We start from the raw sequence: 8774 nt of genomic DNA on the forward strand, positions 1-8774 counted from the left end.
TGCTGCTTGCTTAGATGTATGACCTCAGGCAACTCCGTTCTCCCGAGTCTCAGTTTCCTCATCCATAAAATGGGGATATAATAGTGCTAGCCATATTTCCTAGGGGTGTTGTGAGTGAGGATCACGTAACATAGAGCATAAAGAACAAGTATAGCACCTGGCATCTAGTAAGCATTCCAGTGTGAATTTTTCATAATTAGGCTCCATTCGGTTGAACGAAGACTTGCCCAAGCAGGGCACAACTTAAGAACGAATTCAATCAGGGGCGCCCCGGGTGGCTCAGTTTGGTCGACTGTCCGACTCTTGATTTCGGCTCAGGTCATGAGCTCACGATTTGGTGAGTTGGAGCCCTACATCAAGCTCCGTGCTTGACAGTGAGGAGCTGTCTTGGGATTCTCTCTCTCCCTCTCTGTCTGCACCTCCCCTGCTCACGCTATCTCTGTCTCTCTCAAAAAATAAATAAATAAATAAATAAATATGTATGTAAAGAATGAATTCAATCCACAGACGCGTGAGAAGAGGCTCAACATCCCTCGTCAGCAGGGAAATGCAAATTAAAACCACGATCAGCTATCACACCTGTTAGAATGGCTATTATCAAAAAGACAAGAGATATGAAGCGTCGGCGAGGACGTGGAGAAAAGGGAACCCTCGTGCCCCGTTGGTGGGAAGGTAAATTGGCGCAGCCGTTATGGAAACGCCGTATGGAAGTTTCTCAAAACATGGAAAATGGCAATTCCGTGTGATCCAGCAGAGCCACTGCTGGGTGTTTACCCGAAGAAAATGAAAACACCAATTCAAAAAGGTACGTGCACCTTATGTTTATTGTAGCAGCATTGGCGATAGCCAAGATATGGGAGCAGCCTAAGTGCCCATCGATGGATGACTGGATAAAGACGATGTGGTGTATACGCGGAGTGGAATGTTACCCATCCATAAACAAGAATGAGCTCTTGCCGTTTGCAACAACACGGACGGACCTAAAAGGTATTATGCTAAATGAAATAAATCAGAGAAAGCCAAATACCGTGTGATTTCATTTACATGTCGAATCTAAAAAGCAAAACAAGACAAACGAGCCCACAAACACACCCACCCAGATGGAAACGGTCTCAAATACAGAGAACAAACTGGTGGAGGGGATGGGCCAAATAGGCAGGAAGGATTTAGAGACACTAGCTTCCGGGTATACAATAAATAAGTCACAGGGATGAAAGGTACAGCATAAGGAATATAGTCAATAGCATTAATAGATAAACATAAAGCAATGTAAGAAGACTGAATTCAAGCCCACTTTTCTTCTTCTGCAACAGCCGAGAGATATTATATTGTGTAGCATTTATATAAAATAAACTTCAGCCGAGGTCTTTTTCAGTTACAGGTTTTGATCCTGGAAGCGGATAAGGGGCTCGCCGCGCACGCCGCAAACCACAATACAAGGGAACCCAACCCCCCTTGATGGTCATTACGATGGATGTGGACTCCCTGATCTGGCAGCTATTAGAATAAACCTGGGACCGGGCATTAATGATCAGAAAGCAAGAAGCGGTACATCCTACAATTGGGCGGCTGACATACACAAGGGGGTGTTGTTGTTGTTCTTTCCATTCTTGTTGCTCAATGATTTTTGAAATTTAATTTAAAGACAAAGTGGTTTTAATCTCTCCAAGCTGTGCAGGATAGTGCTATAGAATTCATTATGTCCATTATGCTCACGCGAACATTGATGGTACACAATCTTAGCAACACCCTAATTTATGCCGTTGTTTTGTTGCTATTCAATGCATAACAGGATTCGTAGAGCCCGATTCCAGGTGAGAGAGCCAGAATACAGGTCAGCTCGCTCACAGCAGCGCTTCCCATTCTGGGGGCTCTTCACTCAGTCACTGGAGGCGGCGTGCGGCGTGTGCTCCGGGCCGCTGGAGAAAGAAACCAGGAGTGTCTCCCCGCAGGGGCAGTTTTCGTGGACGGTAAGTCATTTATGCTATTATTTTCATATTGAAAGCGACGCAGATATGCTAGCGAGTCTATGGCACAATTGCAATGCATTTTAAAAACATAAGCTGCAAAGAGAGTTCTTGTGATACAGAGCACCCTTTCTCACGCTGGACCCAGACCCCTGGGAGAACGTATTCAGCCCTCCTCTGCCATTATGGGTACTTTGGTAGAAATGTTTCAAAAGTACTGCTGTACCGGGGTGACAGATTTTCAAGCGTCAGCGTTACCGCGTTCAATTTCACGTCTCCTGTGAAGTTTGCGAGTTACGGTCTCTCTAATTCCTCTCTGCCCTGCCTCTCCCATCCCCAGTGGCCCTCCTCAAAAGTGGCCGTTACGGGCCAGGGTCTTGTGCATCTGTCTCCTCCAGAATTAACGCAGATTGTCAGAGCAGCTGGTTTGTTTTTATCGGAATCATATTCTGACCGCCTGGATTCAAAATGGCACGATGCTTCCAGACCAGTACCAGACGGTGGGGAATGCCAGGACTCACAGGCACGAGCCTTGCGGAAGGGATAGCTCCTGGACTCTGAGCGGGGATTTCTAAGTGTGACCCTTTATAAAAGCCCCAAGCTAGTGCTTTCCTTTCAGGTTTCAGCTCTGGTTGCTGAGCGACCCCGGGGGTGGGGGGTCGTGACAAGCCACTTCCAACCTCAGGGGTTTAGTTTCTGCTGTTGGGTCCCTTTGAGTTTCAGATGTTCTCAGGCTCCGTCATTTTTACATAAAGCAGAATCAGTGAAAAGACTGGGGAGAGGTGATTGAATCCTTCCAGAGGACATTTTTCAATGTCTAACACAGAGTCATTTGCAGACCGTGTGGGCGGGTCGGCATTGGCAAGTGAAATCACAAATGTAAAGATTTACATTAATTTCGGGACCAAGAAACTGAGCACCAAAATTACAGCTCGGAGTCTGGGTCAAAGGTGGCCTGATTTACCTCCAAGTAATTAACAACTGTCTTTTCAACGCCCGATCTCGCGTATAATGCGCACTTCGGTAGGCAGGTGGAGATTTATTTGAACAACAGATATCGGATGCTGCGATTTCTGGACACAGAAAAATGCCTTGTATGCCACTTAAAATGTTTGGAGGATCTTTCCCATCATTTCAGCCATTATTTGCTTTATGTGCAGGTGAACAAGTTCAGATGCATGGTGCTCTTCTGAGCCAAAGGCTTAAAAGAGCCTTTGGTATCCTGGCAACAAATATAAACAATGTTCAAGTGACAGATTGAGTGGTTGTTTTCACTGGACCCTCTTCAGAGACAAAACTGAGATAAATTAAAAGAGTCTATTAATTCATGCCTTTTCCACGACTGTCAAAGCAGGGGACAGTGGAAGCGAGGTCTTATTCCGATGGCGAACATTCATCCTGGGATTTCATTTCCTTGGGCAACTTTTGCAATGCAGGCAGGAAATTTAGGACTGTGGAGATTAAGCCAAATTTGATCACGGGATGTATTTTACGGACTCTGATGTTTTCACTCCTGACCTGCAGATATAACGCGAAGGGCATATATGAACGTGAAGACATAACCAGAGCAAAGTCTGCTTTGCTGTTGACAGATGGACTTTCCCAGGGCCTTGTGTTGGGGAGTGAAAAGGAAAACTCTGTCAAAATGAGATTCCAGTGCCCTGCTCAGCCAGGAGCAGAGACATCTCACGGGCAGAGGCAGAGGCACTGTGATGCTAAGAGCCGTCCCTTGCCCGGGACCCCTTCCCACCCCTGGAAGGCACCATAGCAACGTAGTCCTGTGGTCACGTGGTTTTGTAAAATGTTCACAGGGGAGATACGCTTGTGTATTTTAAAAAGAGGGCTCCAAAATCATGTAAGCTGCTGGAACTGGAATAGAGAAAGGAATGTGGGGCTAGGCCTGTACAGCAGGGCAGAAGCCTGACCCAAGTCTGGGACTTTCTTATCACTTGAGCCCCCCCTCCCCCACCATTCCCCATTTTCCCACCCAGGGCTCACTGTCAAACACCAAACTTTCTCACCTGACAACTTTCCAACTTAACAGCTCTGCTCCTCAGTTTCCCCATCTGGCATATGTGAATAACAACAGTGCCCACCCTGTAGGAATACAGGAAAAGAGTTAACATGTGTGAAGTGCTTAGAACAACGCTTTAAATTCTTTTCATTTTATTCATGGGATTTATCCCTGCCCTCCAGATTTTCTAAAATAGTCTCAAGAAAATGCCACAGGTTCTACAGAAAGTGAATCTCACACACACTCACACACACACACACACACACACACACACAAGATTATAAAGAAAGAAAGGGGGGCGCCTGGGTGGCTCAGTCTACTAAGCCTCCGACTTCCGCTCAGGTCATGATCTCACGGCCCGTGGGTTCGAGCCCCGCGTCGGGCTCTGTGCTGACAGCTCAGAGCCTGGAGCCCGCTTCGGATTCTGTGTCTCCCTCTCTGTCTGCCCCTAACCCACCGGCATTCTGTCTCTGTCTCTCTCAAAAATAAATCAATATTTTAAAAAATTTTTTTAAAAAGAAAGAAAAGGACACTCTTGGACTGGACTGAATAGCCGAATAGGAACATATGTTTATAGTGAGAATTCTGAGCTCTGGCTCAGAGCACTTAGTTTATTTACAACAACGATCATGAAAGGGAGCAAACGCCAAAAAAATCCGGCCTGCCTCACACCCAGACCCCACCGCACTGCTCTTCCGGTGGGCACCGTGTGATTCCCCAAGGCTGCCTTTGCTCTGGTAGTAGCTCAGTGAATCCATGGGGTCCCAGCCTGACTTCCCAACCCTCTGACTTCCCTCCCTAGGGAAAGAAGCTGCTGGAAACACACCTGTTTTCACTTTTGCAATTAAGCTCGGACTCAGGAGTGGACTTATTCTAAAAATCGAGCCTTGCAGTGGGTTTACCTTAGAAGTGAAGGTCAGGGGGTAAAGGTGCTTGGGACCCTGGGTGAAAGCATGCCATTTGCCAGTTAGGATAGGAAGCGGGACATCTGGCCAACTGACATCGTCGTCCTCCACCAGCTCCATGCTTCTCCGGGTGTCTTGGGTCACATGACACTTGGTCTGTCCACCAGGAAAGCTGGAAATCAACTTTTCTTGTTTAAGTTACAATATCATGTCTTCATTCTTCTACTAGGGGCTGTGGCCCTTGGCAGAAATTCTAGAGCGAGGCAGATCGGATTAAGTGAAGCCTGCTTCTTCGGAGAAAACGACTGCTACCACCAAATAGCAGCGATGTTTCAAAAAGTACAGAATCAAGAGCATAGCGATTTTGACCTCTGCTATGCCAGACGTTGTGCTAAGCACTTCACGGGACACAGATGAACACTCTCCTGATCCTGTCAACAGCCCTGAGAGATAGGAATTATAATTAATTCCATTTCAGAGCTGATGAAACTGAGGCTTGGAGAGACCAGGTGTCTGACCCGATAGGAGTTTCAAAGGAACTTTAAGATGATCCTGTCCAACTTCTTATTGTGGGTCGCGAAATGTGTTAAAATAGGAAAGCTGGCTAGCTTCAATACCAAAAGACAAAATCCACTTGACAAATATTAAAGAGAAATTGTAATAACTAAAGCACCGTTTACAGAATCCATTTTTAGAGGAGGAGTTGTTTTCTTTTCAGCCGATTTAAGAATTATTGTTGTAAAAAAAAGTCACTGGAACCGGGGCGCCTGGGGGGCTCAGTCGGTTGAGCGTCGGACTCTTGGTTTTGGCTCAGGTCATGATCCCAGGGTTGTGGGATCGAGTCCCGCAGGATCCAGCCCCGCATCGGGCTCCTTGCGGAGCGTGGAGCCTGCTTGGGATTCTCTCTCCCTCTGCCCCTCTCCCCTGCTCTCTCTCTTTCTCAAAAAAAATTTTTAAATCACTGGAACCTAAAGCTCTAGAGTGAAATTTGACTTGATTCAAGTTTCGTTAACTTTCCAGGACAGACCTTCCTTCTAAACAGGTTTTTTTTTTTTAAGTTTTTTTATTTTGAGAGAGTGTGTGCACGCGCGCATGCATGGGAGAGGGGCAGAGAGAGGGAGTGAAAAATTCCCAAGGAGGCTCAGCGCCCCCTACGCGGGGCTGGATCCCATGAACCAGGCTGAAAACAAGAGTCCCATGGCTGCTCAACTGACTGAGCCCCCCAGGCACCCTAGACCTTCCATCTAAATGATGGCTCTTAGTAAAGAACGCTGAGCCCCATAAATCAGCATGCCTCGGGGCTGGGATCATTGGGCCCTTGGGTAAGTTTAGCCCAAGCGACTAACACAGCCACCTGGCCAGATGGTGTTGGGCGCCCCCTCGCCTGTCCCCGGCGTTGGGTCTCAGCAAAGTGCCGAGACTCAGCCGGGCCTCGGTCTGCTGTATTTGATTGCACCTGACCTGGAGAGCCAGTAACGAGCACGTCGTGTTCTGCTACTCTTTCCATTCAGGCTGTGCTGGTCCCCAACCAAGCCACTTGCCCTTCCCTAGTCACGTGGCCCGTCCACTTTCAGGTTGCCGGGCATGTTTGTTGTATTATTACTTCCTCCACCCCCCCCCCCCTCACCCCCCACCCGGCCCGGGGCCCCAGCCTCCCTCTTGGCCCGGGACACAGTCCCTTAAGACCCAGCTGAGATCACACCTCCCAGACTCTCTGCCCTCTTCTCTGAACTGCGAAAGTAATCTCTTTACTCCAGCTCCATGAGTGCAGTGATCTTGTCTGTTTAATTCATGCTTGTATCCCCTGTGTCTAGAACAGTGTGTGGCACACAGTAGGCAGTCAAGAAATCATTGTTAAGTGATTGGCTTATAATGTTTATTTCGTAGGATGGCAGCTACGTGTTTACTCGTCCGTTTCCGTTAGGGGCTATGTCGTGTTCCTCTTTACATTCCTAACACTGAGCACAGAATCTAACACATAGTGAACGTGTAGGAAATGGGCATTGGAGAGAGAAATGAATGAGAGAATGAATGAATGAATGAATGATATGTGGAGTTCGGTCCTTTGGTTATAAATCGGCATGAATGAATTTTGGCTAGATGCAGCCTCTTGCTCCCTGGGAACAATTCTGCAGTAATAAATTGCATGGGGGCCTTCCTGACTCGCATCTGATGTTTGCCCAGCTCCTGGGCTTACGGGGAGGATTTGGATGCAGCGGGGGTTTGGAAATCCTGCTCTACTGTCATATTGCCCATGCTAGGCAACTAGAGGGCCAGGGGCTGGGGACGCCTCCCTCCCCAAATCTGGGTGAAAACAGGTCCGAGTCCGCATCAAGGGCGCTCCGACCATCCTGTGACTTATATGCTGCCCGTTTGATCCTAAGTCCCTAACACAGAGCCCTTCATATGCTAAAGACTTGATGGCTTATCTGACTGTGATGGGGACAATGCCGAACACTGATTGTTACACAAGATGACTCAGGCCACTCCAGGGGAGAGGAACAGACATGTTATTGGGGCACCTGAGGACGCTGCCATCAGAGCTGTACCGGCTGCACACCCACGTGACATATTAGGGCTGATTAGACCAGACATACATCTGTGCCCAGGCCTGATGTTCCCAGCTCCTAAGACAGCGTGGTCATTGAAAGCGGGAGAGTCGATGTGCCCCTCTTTGACCTGCTCTGGAAGTAAGTGAGTTTGTTCTTTCCCTTCCTCCCCCTCTCCGCCTTGCTCTCTTCCTCCATCTGTCTCTCTGTCTCCTCTCTCTCTCTCTCTCTCTCGTGGATGGGAAGCCCCTAGGGGTGCCAGGGTCTTGGTCTAGTCGTTTCTTGAGCTCTTGGCTACGGGCCAGGCGCTCTTCTAATTGTGTGCGGATTCTCTCATTTAATCCTTTTAGCAGCTTTATGAGGCAGGCGCTAGGAGGACCATTTCTCAGGTGAGAAAAACTGAGGCACCTGGCAAGCCACATAAAGCACCTGCAGCTGAGAGCCCTGAAAGCGGAGGCCCCGGCTTAGAGAGGGCCGGGAGGCAGTGCAGGTCAGTGCGGGGGCTGGAAAGTGACCAGGGAGAGCCGAGGAAGAGGAGTGGTTCAGTCTGGGCACCATCGGCCTGTCTGGGGACTGCTCACCTCCAGCAGCAGCCGCGTGAGGAGAGGCACTTGAGGGAGTGCTTCATCAAGAGCATGACTCTGCCTCTTTCCGGCTGCGAGACGGCGGCGGGCAAGGTGGTAAGCGCTCGGTGCCTCAGCTTGCTCAGCTGTGAAATGGGGTCAAGAACAGCACCGCGGGGCGGAGTGAGCGTATTCCGGTGTAGAGCTGGGCACGGGGTGTGTGCCGAAGTGGGGAAGGACCGCCGGGCTCGCGCAGAGGCAGGCCAGCCCCGTGTCCGTCTAGAGGCCGGCTTTCTCAAGGGAAACTTTGCAGGGGGCGCTCTCAGCGTGTCGGCTGCGATAGCCTTTGCTGCCAACCCGGGAGTGGCGGAGGGAAATGTCCCCTCCCGCCACGGGTGCAGCTGAGGGCAGGTACCTAGCAGAGAGGAGGGCTGGGCGCGCCCTGGGGTGGGGGGTGGGGACAACGGGGTTGTCGTGGGCCTCGTGGCGACTGAAAGCCTCTGGAAGCGCCAGGCTGGGTGAGACACGCAGGCTGAGAAAGCCCCAGCCGCCGCCGCCGCCGCCGCCGCCGCCCAGGGCGGGCTCCGAGCGCCTCCTCGCGGCTGGCGGCAGAGGGCGCGCCCCCGCGCCCCTGCGCCCCGCGCTGCCGCCGGCCGGCTCCGGGTGCGGTGCCCTCCACGCGGGCTGCTCCCCGCCGATCTCCGGCCAGCCCGCCTCCTCCAGGAAGCCCCCTCTGACCGCTGCAGCCGCGCGCTTCCGACCGTGAACCCCCAAAG

At 50.3% G+C, this 8774-nt stretch overlaps 1 long non-coding RNA gene across 1 annotated transcript; it reads right to left on the minus strand.

Annotated features, from left to right (window-relative positions):
• Positions 1-1024: 1024 nt before the first annotated feature.
• On the minus strand, positions 1025-4092 carry LOC131502740 (uncharacterized). The gene is made up of 2 exons (XR_009257153.1): positions 3989-4092; positions 1025-3485 (listed from the first exon to the last, which is right to left on the minus strand). It is a non-coding gene; the product is annotated as an uncharacterized LOC131502740 (long non-coding RNA).
• Between the last annotated feature and the right edge of the window lie 4682 nt (positions 4093-8774).

The sequence above is a fragment of the Neofelis nebulosa genome, chromosome X, assembly GCF_028018385.1.
Source record: "Neofelis nebulosa isolate mNeoNeb1 chromosome X, mNeoNeb1.pri, whole genome shotgun sequence".
Taxonomy (NCBI): domain Eukaryota; kingdom Metazoa; phylum Chordata; class Mammalia; order Carnivora; family Felidae; genus Neofelis; species Neofelis nebulosa.